The sequence below is a fragment of the Ictidomys tridecemlineatus genome (assembly GCF_052094955.1).
Source record: "Ictidomys tridecemlineatus isolate mIctTri1 chromosome 1 unlocalized genomic scaffold, mIctTri1.hap1 SUPER_1_unloc_4, whole genome shotgun sequence".
NCBI lineage: Eukaryota > Metazoa > Chordata > Mammalia > Rodentia > Sciuridae > Ictidomys > Ictidomys tridecemlineatus.
Genome location: NW_027520945.1, coordinates 728,557 through 742,870, shown reverse-complemented (window position 1 = coordinate 742,870; position 14,314 = coordinate 728,557). Strand labels below are relative to the sequence as shown.

Genomic DNA, 14,314 nt, shown 5'->3' with positions numbered 1-14,314 from the left:
GGCTCAGTCAGGGAGGCAGGCTCTGGAGGCTGATGGGCAGTGTGTTTCCACCCACCACAGTCCTCAAACCAATCTAGAGGCAACTTGAAAAATAAAACCTAAGACCAAATCACAAGTGTCCACCCAAGGGGGAGGATAATAAAAAAAAAGGACAACTGTAGACCAGAGGGCTAAGCCCACCTGGATGCACAGGCCCAGTGGCTTCCAGGAAGGACACACGTAGGAGTCAAAAAACGATGCAGAACCAGTGCAAGACCTAGGATGGCTTCAATGACACATAGACATAGCACTAGGAGGAAGCTGAGTGACAAGTGAGGTGTCAGAAGAGTCAGAGAAGAGCCAGTGATGGCCCTCCTCCAGCAGTCCAGCTCTGCAGGCTTCATGGCCAGCAGCCGGATCCCGCAGCCTTGGGTAACTTACCAAGTTACTACTTCAGACAATTTTTTAAGCATTCTTGAGGTGAGGGGAGGACACTGGGCTGGAAAGGGTCATGGATCAAACTTAGAGGCAGAATCGGGGTGGCTGAGGAAGGGACCCTACTATTACCTAATGGGGTTGCAATTCTTATTGCCTACCAAGAGGCACCTGAGGTAAGTCGGGAGCTCTATTTCTGGAAGACAAGGGGCAGGAGGGTCGGATGGCAGCCGGGTGTCACCAGGAGAGAACTTATTGGCAACTTGTGTGGCTGGCCAGAAGGGTGCAGGGTTATGGTGGGCAGAAACTGGGCTTAGGGTGGAGCCTTGATCTTCTGGCCCCTCCCCACTAGGCATCCCTGCACTTGGAGCTCTTTTGGAGAGTCCCTAGGGGGTGACGCTGCTGGTTATCACTACACATAAAAAAAATCCCACAAGGCAGTCACCCTTGTAGCTCTGGTGACAACTGAGATTACCTGGGGTCCTGGAAGACCCAAGGCAATGGGCCTGGCGCAGCATGGCCACACAGCCTGGCAGAGGGGGCCGAGAGATCTGGGGAATGCGGTAGATTTGTCCCACCAGCCGCGGAGAGCTGGTGTCTTGGGATCAGATGGAGGCTGACCCTCCAGAAGACCAGCCCAGCTGGCTCTTGCCTTGCAGCAGCGGGCAGTGGCCCCGAGAGGCACCACTAAGAAGAAACTTGTAGAGCAAGGGGAGCCCACTTGACAGGACAGCAGGACACGGCCACAGGAAAACATGGACACACACAGGACGAGGCTTGGCAAGCTGAGCTGGCCGCAACTGGACAGGGCCATACTTACACTTCTGGGCAGGGTAATTGGAGTACGGCTGGTAGTCTTTGGTGGCTGGGGTAGAGACAGGCTGCTTGTCACACCCTTTGCTAATTGAAGAGATACCAAGGCAGCTCAGAGTCAGTCACCAGCCAGTTCTGCACAACCCCTAGGGTGCTAGCTCCGGAACCCACTGGCTCCTGTGCTGGCACCCTGCGCTCCCACCCGGGGCATGCAGCCTTCAAACACGTCATCAAACCCCAACAGGACCACTGCACACAGCACACACCACAGGCAGGGGACAAGGCACTAGATAACGGGAAAGCCACTGGCACTTGATAAGCCCCAGGGTGTCAGGATTTTGAAAGCAGAATCCTCAAAACCACTTGATCTGCTAACAGCCTAATCCAACAAGAAGACAGGAAGGTGCTGGACGCCATGGGAGGAAGGCAGCACCCGGGTCAATGAAGACAGTGATGACCTGGCCAGGCATAGGGAGGGATGGAAGTCACTGGAGAAGCTGGTAGGGGGCACAGGGCTGCAGAGGTGCGAGGGCCACTCCTTGCCCATAAATCAAACCTGCAGCTAAAAGAGGCAAAAAGTGGAAGAAAGAAAGGGGTCTTGAGGAAATAACTGGAGTGGTCAGGAGTTTGGTGTAAAAACTGAAAATAAGATTCAGGGGTTGGGAACTCCAGGGGCAAGGAAGCCTGAGAAGGAAATGGACCACAGCCGACTGGAGACTCCGGTCCTTCAGATGGCCACTGTCCCTTCACCTTTGCAGACTCAGATGGACAAAAAGAGACTTGACCATGGTTACAGAGCAGATTCTCTTGTCCCCAAAAGGGTACAGGAAGGAGGGAAAAGGAGTTGGCGGTCAAGTGAGGTCAATGGATGGTGCCTCTAGCAGCAGTGCAAGGAGGGGGGTGTTGAGGACTCAGCCTGCCAGATAGCCCACAAGTAGTAGCCTAAGTGTCATTGAAGGAGGAAGTCACAAGAGGACCTCACGCTCAACTTTTGTCTAAAAATCAAATCAAGAAATGGAGGTACAGGACAGGATGCTAGTAAGAATCAGAGCCAGCAGGAGACTGTTGGGGAGAGACCCCTGTTCTAGTTCATATTCTCCTCTGTCGGCCTGAGCAGCTGCTTTAGGCAAAATCTTTTTGGGGGGGGTTGCTGGGGGTCCTAGAGACTGAACCCGGGTGCTTTACCACTGAGCTGCATCCTCAACCCTTTTTGTATTGAGAGACATGGTCTCACTAAGTTGCTGAGGCTATCTTTGAACTTGTGATCCTCCTGCCTCATCCTTCCAAGTCACTGGGATTACAGGCATACATCACAGCACAGGCTCAGGTAAAGTCTTAAAAGATGAGGGGCTGGGGTCGTGGCTTAGAGGTGGAGTGCTTGCCTAGCATGTGTGAGGCACTGGGTTCAATCCTCAGCACCACATTATGTGTGTGTGTGTGTGTGTGTGTGTATATATATATATATATATATATATATATGAACAGAGGAGGCCTATGCCACCTACCAAGGGAGCTCATGCCCCTACTTAAACCTCTCCTTCCACACAGACTCCTCAGTCCCCCCTGGCACAGGTACTGGAGACAGCTCAGGTGCCCCCGGTACGGTCCACCTCCTGCACATCTTCCATGCACTGACCAGCTAGCCAAATGGGTAAGGGGACTGGAGATGAGAGTCTTGCTGCTCTCATACGACCCCTCATGTGGCTTTGGGAAGAAATGAGAGCACTCAGGTCTGCAATTCAATGGGTCCACAGCCCATGGCCCTGTCCACACAGCCTGCTGTTCAACATGCAGATGTCACCAGTGCCCTGGCGCCAAGTACTCCTGTCCTTCTATTTTGATGATGACCCTCTGGTTGGTACTCCTCCTCTGCCAAAATACATTTTTAAAAATTTTTAATTATTTGTGGGTGCGGGTGTTGGTGGAGCTGGGGATGGAACCCAGGACCTCATGCATGCAGGGCAAGTGCTCCATAGTAGAGCCACACCCCAGCCCTGCTGCCCTTGCCCAGCCTCTTTCCAAGCCCTAAAATGGGGGACCACATCTCCTTCAGTGTAGTCCCAATCTTCACAAAAAATACCTGGGGGAAGGCCCCTTTAGACATGGAAGTCCTGTGAGTCACACCACCCTCAAGTGTCTGAGACACATCCCCAGCCCTTTTCTATTTTGAGACAAGGTTTCACTAAGTTGCTTAGGGCCTTGCTAAGTTTTAAGGCTGGCCTTGAATTTGTGACCCTCCTGCCTCAGCCTTCCGAGTTGCTGGGATTACAGGTGTGGATCACTGCACCTGGCAGAGCTACTGTGTAGTCAACTAAAATAAAATATGAAACTCCACTCCTAGTCACAGCTTGAGGGTTTCACAGCCACAGGTGGTTAGTAGCTACTAGTGTGCACAGTGCAGATAGAAGACACGGCCTTCAGGGTACAACATTCCATTGGCAACATGGGCAGTGGAGGAGGGAGCACGGAGAGAGAGAGAAGCATATTAAACACCTAGGGAAGGAGGCAGCTGAGAGAAGAATCTGGCTATGACAAAGGACAGGAAGCAAGAAGTGGTCAGATGCTGAAGGTGGCCAGGAGGGAAAGGCAGAGCGTGTCACCAATGTCACAGGGAGGGCAGCGGGGAAGGACAGGTGGAGTCTGAGACAGAGCAGGGAACGACATCATCTCTGCAGGGCGGGATGGGGTCTGGTGAAAGGGGTTTGGAGGAAGGAGCAATAAGGAGGATGAGGAGCTGTGCTTCTGAGGTCATTGATAAAGATTAAACGAGCCATGGGACAGATCTGTGGTCCTGGGGATCTTCCTCCAGCTGCGCTGAGGCTCAGGTACAGGTGAGGAGTCGCACTGCCGCACTGAGAAATCAGGAAGGCTGGGGTGCCCGGGGCCTGTGAGCCAGACTGCAATCCAGGGCTGGGCTCGGACACCAGGTCACCTAGGCCACGCAGGCCACACAAGAGAAAAGAGTGGGGGAGCAGGAAAAGTTGTACACCAAGACCAGGGCCACATCTGTGGCCCCTGTGACTGAGCCCCATGTGCCACAACACAACCACTTCTGACTTTCAACAGCAGTGCTTTGTTCTGAGTCCCATGGGTGAAGCTCGGGTCTGGGGTCACCTACATCGTGGCTTGGCAAACATTCTCCAAGTGACTCGGGCCGCGCCTCTGAGTCAGCTTCTCTTGGCCTTGCAGGACATAGTGACTTTTCCCCCAGGTACTGGGCATGACCAGAAGTGCAAGTGCCTCTTGTCATTCAGGAAGCACCAGTAAGCACTCCTCTGCCACCCTCGACACGCCAGAGAAGGGGCTTTACCCCACTGGCAGCAGCCATAGGCTCCCAAGTGAACTTCCTTTCACTTCCCCAGATACCTTTCACTTCAAGCCCCACACAGCCCAACACCTGTTTCTGCACTTCCAAACTCATTAGCACACACCCACCCATACACCCACAATCACTCCCACACACACACTCCCACATTTGGTTCTGTGTCATCTTAGGCCTGCTTTCCTGCTTTCCTGCTACCATGGCTGAGCAAAGCAAATGGACAGAGACCACGGAGCCTGCAATGCTTCATTTACTCTCTGGCCATCTACAAAAAGGCCCTCCAGCCCTGACCACTCTCTCCTGGCCACCGTGCCACATGCAATCCTATTCTGGCAGATCCCACACACACAGCATCACGAGTCTTCCCGGGCTGCCTCTGTCCAGCACCTCGCAGCTGCAGAACCTCTGAAGGGCACTGGCTGCGGGAAGCAGCACTCTCCAGCCTGGCTCTCCTCATGCTGTCCCCTTGCTCTGACACACCCAAAGTCCCCTCACAGGCTGCTCACTTCCTGTTTTAAGCTCATTTTTTTCAACTTCGATTCCAAAAGAAGCTTTTATCATTGCAACTCGTTCAAATTACCATCATGAAAGCCAAACTGCAGGGTGATATTCTGGGGCTACCACACCACTAGACCTGAAGTCGCTTTGGCTCTATTCTGAAACAAACCGAGATGTCGTGGCATCTTAGTGCCATGCTGTGCCATGACTGGAGGTTCCATCTGGGGACTACAAGGGAAGCATGAAGAGCGGTGCTTTTTTAAAAATATTTTTTAGTTGTTGATGGGCCTTTATTTTATTTATAAATGGTGCTGAGTTTCGAACCCAGGGCCTCACACATGCCAGGCAAGCACTCTACCACTGAGCCACGATCCCAGCCCCAGGGTGGTGCTTTTTTGACACACACTTCAATCATATCCAAGGCCAAGTTCACATCTTCCCTAGACTCACTCCTGCCACTCCACCATCTTCACCAACCAGTTCCCACTGGCCCTTCCAGGCCTGGCCTCTGGGGAACATTCCCCACCTTACCACAGACACTGCTTCCTCTAAGTGCTCAGTGTGCACAAGTGACATTAAGTTTTTGGTCTCCAACTGAAGAGAACCAGCAGGCAAAAAGACCCTAGAGGAAAGGTTATAGGCAAGAACCCTGTATTCAGCAAGATGGTCCTCAACAAGCAAGGCCTGGGTCTGAACCCACCTGCAGTGGCCAGAACTGGTTTAGGAAAGAGTGCGAGGGGTGGGGGAGACCAGGGGGCTGAGACAGAAGGGTGGCCTGAACCCCAGGAAAGAAATCCACACATCTCAGAAAAAAACCCAAACAGCCTGCCAGAGGGAAGGATAATCCAGAAACACCACCCACCTCCACACTGTCTTTACCTCTCTGAAGGCCTAAGGACCCTCAAGAGCTGACTTTATGGGGCTTTGCTTACCCTGGCATTTCTCAGGGCAGGACCCTGTGTCCAAATAGTGTCACGTGGGCCCGCTAAACAAAAACACAGGTAAATCCTGACCAGTGCAGAGAAGTATGGGGAAACTGCCTCGCTCAGCCACACCCTCACCCCACAAGCCTGTCCAGCTGAGGTACCCAAAGATGCCTAACAGCTTGAAAACCACTGCCCTAAACCCTGGGCTCCCTGACAAGATGGTTTCCAACCTGCCTGCAAGAAATGAAAGCGCCATTAGCCCACCAGGGGGTGACATACCAGAGCCTTGGTTGGAGCCTAAGAGAATGGAGGAGGGCATCTCTCTGGAGCCAGAAAGGTCGAGGGTCTAGAAATACAAAGAAAGATGGACTTAGGGCACTGGGGCCAAAGGAGACCCCCAGGGAAACCAAGGGAGTCCTAGGAGTGCTCACCGCTCCCCCAGGGCATCTCAGTGCCCTCCACCTGGTGTGGTTCGTGGGGCAGAGACGAAAAGATGTGCACACACCTGTGCTCTGGTTCCCAGACTCCTCCGGCGAGGGGGTGGCCCCTCCCTAGCACTCCAGTCTGAGCTTGAGAACCTTCCCTGTGGCCTGCACCCACTGGCTGACATACCCAACACCCGCACAGTCTGCTGCACCACAGAAGGAGAAATGGATACATTCACTTTGGAAGCCTCTTGTGAGGCAGTACCAACCCAGAGACCAGGGTCTCGACTGATAATCTGATGATGACGTCTGAAATTCACAATGACTACAAACATAAAAAATGATCTGTGTGCCCTCTAAGATTGATGTCACGCGTACAGCCCAACAGGAGATGAGCGCATGTGACCTTCATGGTCCAATATGGCAGCACCAGTCAGATGTGGCTACTTGCATTTAAGTGTACTAAGGTCAAATATAAAAATCTAATGCTTGGTCTCATTCACCATCCTGAGTACTACATAGCCGCAGGGGCAACTGGCAGCCACAGTGGGTTGGATCCTCCCCACCACAGAGTTCTCCTGGATGCGCTGAACTAAACTGGGAGGGTCCTGAGAGCAGCTGCCAGGTCCTGCACAGGCCAACTCAGCCTTCTAGCCCGGGGGCTCACTGGTGAGGAAGAGCCCGGGGGCATGCCCTCGGCATCTGTCTTCTGACTATTGCAGACAAACCCAGACAGCATGGGACTTTGGTGGGTGGGACACACAAGGGCAAGGGTCCTTGACACAAAGGGTGGGTGGCACTGGCCAAGGCACAGGGGGGTCCTCACTGAGCCACTGTCCTTGCTCTTCTCAGCTGATGGCTCCTTCTCTTTGGAGGCACTGGTCATGTCCAAGGCAGTTGGCTGGGTGCTGGAGGAGCCCACCTGGGAGGGCTTGTTCCCAGTGTCTGTGTTTACCTCGGTGTTCACTTCCTGCTGAGGGAGGTGGCTGGGGACAAAGGGGAGAGAGGGAAGCCAAGAACAATGGTTTTAGGCCCCATGTGGAGCCCACTCCTTGCCCCATGGTGCCAGTGGCCAGGCCCAACAAACACAGCCGGATTCTGGCTACAAAGCCTCAAATATTCACTAGGGCTCTTCCCAGGTCTGCCAGCCCTGGACTGCCATTTCTCAAGTTTGAATCATTCACATGCCAGCTCTGAAAATTTTGCTGCAGACATACAACCTTGTGTTTTTTACATAATCTTTTCAGTGAATTCTTTTAAATGGAGATTTTTGGGGGTGGGGGAAGTGCTCTGGATGGCACCCAGGGTGCTCTACCACAAGCCACACCCCAACCCAAGACTTTCAATTCCAACCCCATAAAGCTAGAGTCCTTTGCCACAAACGCTAGCTCTAAAGATTAACTTTTGAAGTGTTATTGATAAACCCCAAGGAGGCAGTCCTCTCTGCTGCTGGCTCTCGGCTGAAGCCGGCTTGCTCCAGCTGGGGAGAAGGTCACAGCTGCTGCTGTGGCCTCATCAACACAGGCCACACACCTACACCTAGGCCTCCATGTAAAAATCCCCGATATTTAGAGCTGTGGGTCTATTCTCACCCCCAAAACAGGATTGACCAGAGTACTGCTGACATGGGGGCCGGCCCGCTGTCTTGGGGCTGCCCTGTGCCCCTCAGATGCCGAGGACCATCCCCGCCCTAAGAGAAGATAAAAAGCCCTGCACACTAGTTGGCAGCCAGGCACCCATGATAAGCTCAGTGTGTGCGCCACGCTCATGCTCACTCTCAAAACCCACACTAATCAGCCGGCTGCCCTCAGTGCAAGGTCCCCAGGAGCCCAGGCCCCAGCCCTGCCTCCTGGGGTGAGCGATACCTGACTGGGTGCAGGACTTCATGTGCTCGGGCCAGTGGGCCTGCTGGCAGGGGTAGTCGCAGTAGCTGGTGTTCCAGCAGCAGAAGATGGCCTACTTCTTGCAGTGGGCACACCACTGCTTCTTTTTGGTCTCATCCACTGCCTGCTGCTTCTCCAGTTCCAGCTCTTTCTTCACCTTGGCAATGAGCCGGTCCCACTCTCACTCCAGGCTCTGCCGCATCTAAGCCATGGTCAGCTCTGGGGCGGGAGGGGCGCAGGCTGTATCACTGACCCTGGCTGAGCACAGGGTGGCTGCACCCCCACACTCAGACAGACAGGGGTGTAAACCCCGACTTGGAAAGGCTACCAACAGCTTTGTGTCTTTGGGCCCATAACACAGCCTCTCTGAGTCCAAATGTCATCTGTAAACAGGGAATCCGCCATTCTGGCCTACAGAGCCACATGTGACAGTGTCCGTGAGGTCCCCAGTATGGAGACAAGAGGAGACCAATGGTGATTCTCAACCCCACAAGACGTCACAGGAATTCCTCAGACAAACTGTTCAAGTAATCATTAACATATACTTTGTTTCCCTATCAAATACTTACACAGATTCTACTATCTGAAGGTGTGGCTTGAAGCACTTAATTAATTTGTGGAACACTTCTAATAATTCTGAGGGCTAAGGACTACCATTCTCTCCTCTTCCAGAGGAGGAAACGGGGTAAAGCAGGGCCTGGGACTCAGGGGTGTATCTTGTGGCTCTAGATCCAAGGCATCAGAGGAACTCTGGGGCTGATCACTGTGCTAAGGACAAATGTCAGGTCACCCAGTAATGAGAGTTCTCTAGGTTTACATCAGGCAGTCAAGACCAGTTACATGAGAAAATAAGGCCACTTGCAAATCATTTGCAAGTGACCTGGGTAGAAAAGAAGGAAAATGAATCATTGTTCAATTCCTGAAATACTCTTTCTGATATTTAAAAAAAATTCAGAAAAATTAATCCCTTATAAGGAACACAAACACAATGGGGAGCTGGGGTGCAGGCCTGTGATCCCAGAGACTGGGGAGGCTGAGACAGGAGGATCCAAGTTTGAGGTTAGCCTCCAGAATGTAGCAAGGCCCTCATCAATTTAAAAAGACCCTGTATCAAAAATTTAAAAATAAAATTAAAAAATGGGGCTGTGGCTCAGTGGTTGAGTTTAATCTCTAGTACTCCAATAAGGGGTGGGGACAAAGAAAACCACCACATGGTGGCAGATCTGAGCCTCCCAGCCACCCAACTGACACAGGGATTCAGGATAGAGAGGAATGCAGACTCTTAAAGGAGACACCACAAGCCATTGAGATTCAGAAAGCACAGTTGCAAACCCTGGCCCACGCCCCTGTGAAATGAGGGAAATATGCAAACCCAGGAAAACCTGGGGGAAACTGTGTAGCCCCACCCAGGCTCCATCTACAGCCCAGCTCTGACGCAGCCCTTCTGTAATATATCAGCCCCAGCCCAGGCCATGTCTGCTCCCACTCTTGGGCAACCTGTGCTCGCCCGTCCTGAATCACCCTGTCTCTGCCTCTGTCTGGCTTATGCTGAAAGTCTTTTTGGTCATGTACCAAGTGGTCCTCATCTCCTCTGGGAACCCCACAGACCCTTCTCAGATCCTTCAGATGTAATCATTTTTCTATGCACTGGCTAATGCAATTCCTAAAGAAACCCTATGTGGAGGGCTTGTATTATGTATCCAGAGACTGAGGCATCAGCAAGTTATGGAGGAGTTGGAAGGTGAACCACTGTAAGTCAGTTACCATCATCTGTAGCCTCAGAGGAAAGCAGGGTTCCCACCAGTGACCTCTCCGGGTGAGCCTCCCCAGGGTTCCGTGTGCCCACCCCCCTCAAGCACACACAAATGGTGTCCCACTGGCCCAGGATTGACTCTGTCCACTTCTGGGCCCAACTTCAGAGGCATGAGGTTCCCCCCAGCCCGGCCCAGTGCAGGCCCAGCAGCCAGAACCTACCCAGGTTGTGCTTCATCTCGGAGAGCTCCTGCTGGTGCAGCCATTGCAGCTTCTTGATCTCCATCCTCAGCCTGAGGATCTGAAACGAGAAAAGCAAGTTCCAATGAGGCCCTGAGCGGTTCCAGCTACTCTCCAGCAGGCTCCAAGAGCTCAGCCTCTCCTGACCAGAAGGGTCACAGGTGCCACAGGGCTGACTCAGGCAGCCAGGCTGGGCGCTGACCTTCCCCCAGCACCTGTTCGGGGATGGGAGTCCCAGGTTGACCCAAATTCACAAGAAATGCTGGCTCTGAAGACAAGTGGAGAGTACCAACTACCATGGAAAGACCCAGCACTAGAAAAAGCCACTTAGAGTGAAGGACCAAATCCCCCAAACAATACATCAAAAGTCTGGTTAGAGGCGGGCACAGTGGCACAGCCTGTGATCCCAGAGGCTCAGGAAGCTGAGGCAGGAGGATGGCAAGTCCAAGGCCAGCCTTGACAAATAAGCAAGACCCTGTCTCAAAATAAACAGAAAGGGCTGGGGTGAAGCTCAGTGTCAGAGCACCACTGGGTTCAATCCCCAGCACCCCAAAAATAATAAAAAAGTTTGCATTCTTGTCTAAGAAACTTAAATAAAGTTAGCTGTGACTTTTCACTTAATAAAACATCCAGGTGGAATCTATGATCATTCATCTGAAATCCCAAAGCCCAACGTCTTTAAAATGAAAGGATATTTTGGGGGGAGGAGGCTAACCCCAATTTGGACCATAATGATTTAAAGGGAAAAGTAAGTTTGGACTGAATTGATCTGAGGGTTTTAATTATCAAGCGGCTTGGTCACACATGACAATGACAGTGTGGAGTCACTTTGGTTGTCACAACTGAAGATTACTACTGACATCTAGTGGGTAGAGGCCAATGGTGCTGCTAAGGATAGTCCCCAGCACAAACATCACAGGGGATGAGGTTGAAAACTTCTGATTTACCCTCTGAGGGTGAAGAACCTCATTTCTGTGTGAAAATCTCATGTCTAGTGGGCAGGGGGCGGGGAGCTGGATACACCCTCCAAAATGGAAAAACAAGTGCGGCCCACATCTGACCAGGTCTTCAGGTGAGACAGTACGAATCCACTCACCCTCAATCACAGGCGGGTTCTTAAAATGAATTCTTAAATCTATTCCTCCTGACCTTTTATATTTACACAGTTATCCTTCAAAAACTGCCAGGTCTGAGCAAAGCAAAGAACCCTCACAGAGGCTGTGCATGGGACTCCCCACCTCTGTCCTCACCTCTCAGGCCTCCAAAAACCCTGCCACCTGCACTTCACCTGGTGACCTGCAAGCACCTAGCCCATGCTATCCCGGCCACACGGCCAGCAGCGCATTCTCCAGGTCTATCAGCCAGAGAGGGAATTCTGCAAACTGCACTAGAAAGTCGCTTTCCCAAGGGACAGTTTATGCTTCACCAGAACTCTGAGGCTTCTCTGGGCCACCTGAGAATTTCTATATGCAAATGCTTAGATCACGACTGCAGAGAGGCCCAGGCCTACGGAAAGACCACTGCGCTGATTCGACATGAAGCAGAAGGACGGGTCTCCCGTCTCACCCACGGACTAACTCTGGCTCAGACGGGGCTATTTATCACACCAGGCCAAGTGGCACAGCTGCTGGATGGGCATCGAGAAGGAAGTAGCTCGCCAACCCCTCAGACAGCAGAGCCAGCAACGACGGAGGCAGGCCCGGGGGGCCCCGGCAGCTCATGCACCACACCACCCTTATAGCAGCCTCTAAGGTCCAGAGCAAGTAAGGAGTCCTGTCACCTCTAACCTCAGCGATTGTGCTTCCAGTAGTATTCTTGGAAAGATTATTGTATATTTCTGTCATCCTTCCTTTTATGGCATCCATCATCTGAAAGATAAACACAAACAATCCAGTCACCATCGGCAGCTTCTCCAGGCAACAGAGCTAACATTGACATGGAGAATGCAGCAGTGACCATGTTCCTCCTAAGATACTTGTCCCCCTACCCTGAAGACTAGTTCACAACTCTGATGCTAGTTTCTAAACCCACAGACTTAACCAGAAAGGCCCAACCGGTCCACAGATTTGTCCTGTCTAATATGGCAGGCTTGGGGGAGACAGTCTTGCTACTGTTATTGAATCCTCTCCCTCTCTCCCTCCTCTCCCCCCCCACTCTCTCCCTCTCTCTCTCTCAGCTCTGAATGAAATCCAGTGGCTCATGCATAGTAGGCAAGCTCTACCACTGACTTACACCCCAGCCCTAATTAATTCTCTTTTAAAAACACGTTTACTAGGGAAGCTGAGACAGGAGGATCACAGGTTAAAGGCCAGTGAGTGAGACCCTGTCTCAAAGAGGCTCAGTAGTAAAGTGCCCCTGTATTCAATTCAAATCCTAGAGAGAGAGAGAGAGAGAGAGAGAGAGAGAGAGAGAGAGAGAGAGAGGAGACAGAGAGAGAGAGAGAGAGAGAGAGAGAGAGAGAGAGAGAGAGAGAAAATCCACAACATACCATGTAAACTGTATATTAAAATGTAAATTTATTTATTTTTAACTTTTTTTAAGTTGTTGTTAGACCTTTATTTGGTTTATTTATTTGCAGTACTGAGAATCAAACCCAGTTCCTCACACATGCCAGGCCAGTGCATTACCTCTGAGCCACATCCCCAGCCCCTAATGCAGTGGTTTATAGGGATTGAGTGGCCAGAGTCACAGCTCAGTGACAGGATAGGTCCACAGCATGTTTAACAGGCACAAAGGCCTGGGTTCAGTCCCCAGTGTATGCTCAAACATGCTCACAAAGTACCAATGGCTTTTAAAATATTTGAAGTGACTCATTCATCACTATAAATCAATTCCAGAACATTTTCATTACGCCCTAAAGAACGCCCACTCCCTATTAGTCTCCACCCCTCCAATGTCCCCATCCCGCACTACCCAGGTCTCTGACAACCCTGGCCCTTTTCTGGTACTAGAGACTGAACCCAGTCAGGGGCACTTTACCTCTGAGCTCACCCCCAGGCCACTTTACTTTTTATATTGAGGCAGGGTCTCGCTAAGTAACCCCCGTTGGCCTCAAACCTGTGCTCCTCCTGCCTTGGCCTCACACTGCCAGGATCACAGGTGTGCCCAGCTGTCCATCAAACCTCAACCTGCTCTCTTCCCCTACAGGTTTGCTTATTCCAACCATTTTCTGTAAATGAACTTGTGCAACATGCAGGCCCTGGTGCTGGCTCGAGGCCTGACCACCTGCAACATCTCATTCCTTTGCAGCCTTCCAGGTGGATTTGGCTATTTGCCATTTTAATGCCCTCTGCCCGGGAACTTCCTGCCTACTTCATTCCCATCTTCTTTCCCTCTAATGAGTCTCTCAAGGTATCAGTGAGCCTGTGAAATCAGCCAGGGCAGTGTGCAGCCACCCAGAGATGTGCTGACCAAATGTGTTTGTGGGAAGACCTTATCTCCTCCTTCCCCCACCACAAGGGCCAGCAGGGGTCAGGAAAGATGTCTCTCAGGCCTGTGCTGACCCTGGGCAGTCTCTACTGGGCTTTCCTAAGCTCCAGCTCAGAGGGAAGGCGGGACAAAGGACACCCTGCCTTCAAAGTCTCTGTCCGGCCATAGTTTCTCACCTTCCCTAAGCTGTGGTTTCCCCATGGAATAAAGCCAGGTGCCAACAGAGCGCCTAGTGGGGTGCACATAAGGGACTGCAAAAACCATGCTAAGGCCACCCCCCAGGCTTGCCCACCAGTGGGGAGGTGGCCATGAAGGAATACCTGTTCGTATTCTGTTTTGCACAAAACAAATCCATGTGAGCATGCAACTGCATGATAGCTGGCGTGCCCCAAGAGAGGAACCCCATTTCACCCCAAAATTGGAGTCAAATGAGTAAAATATCTGTTGTGAGTCCCGCTCTCTGCATGCTGCTGCCACGGTATGCACTTTCTGCTGTGCGTACCTCTGAGCCACATCCCCAGCCCCTGGACTATGCTGCCAGGCACGTCCACAGAAAGCACTGGACAAAACAGCCTCACAAGAATATGCGGGACAGTGGAGAAAACTCAATAT

At 51.9% G+C, this 14,314-nt stretch overlaps 1 long non-coding RNA gene across 1 annotated transcript; it reads right to left on the bottom strand.

The window, feature by feature from the left end:
- Nucleotides 1–5,035: 5,035 nt before the first annotated feature.
- On the bottom strand, nucleotides 5,036–10,353 carry LOC144372201 (uncharacterized). Its single transcript, XR_013432245.1, has 4 exons — nucleotides 10,256–10,353; nucleotides 8,264–8,500; nucleotides 7,225–7,384; nucleotides 5,036–6,319 (listed from the first exon to the last, which is right to left on the bottom strand). It is a non-coding gene; the product is annotated as an uncharacterized LOC144372201 (long non-coding RNA).
- Nucleotides 10,354–14,314: the final 3,961 nt, after the last annotated feature.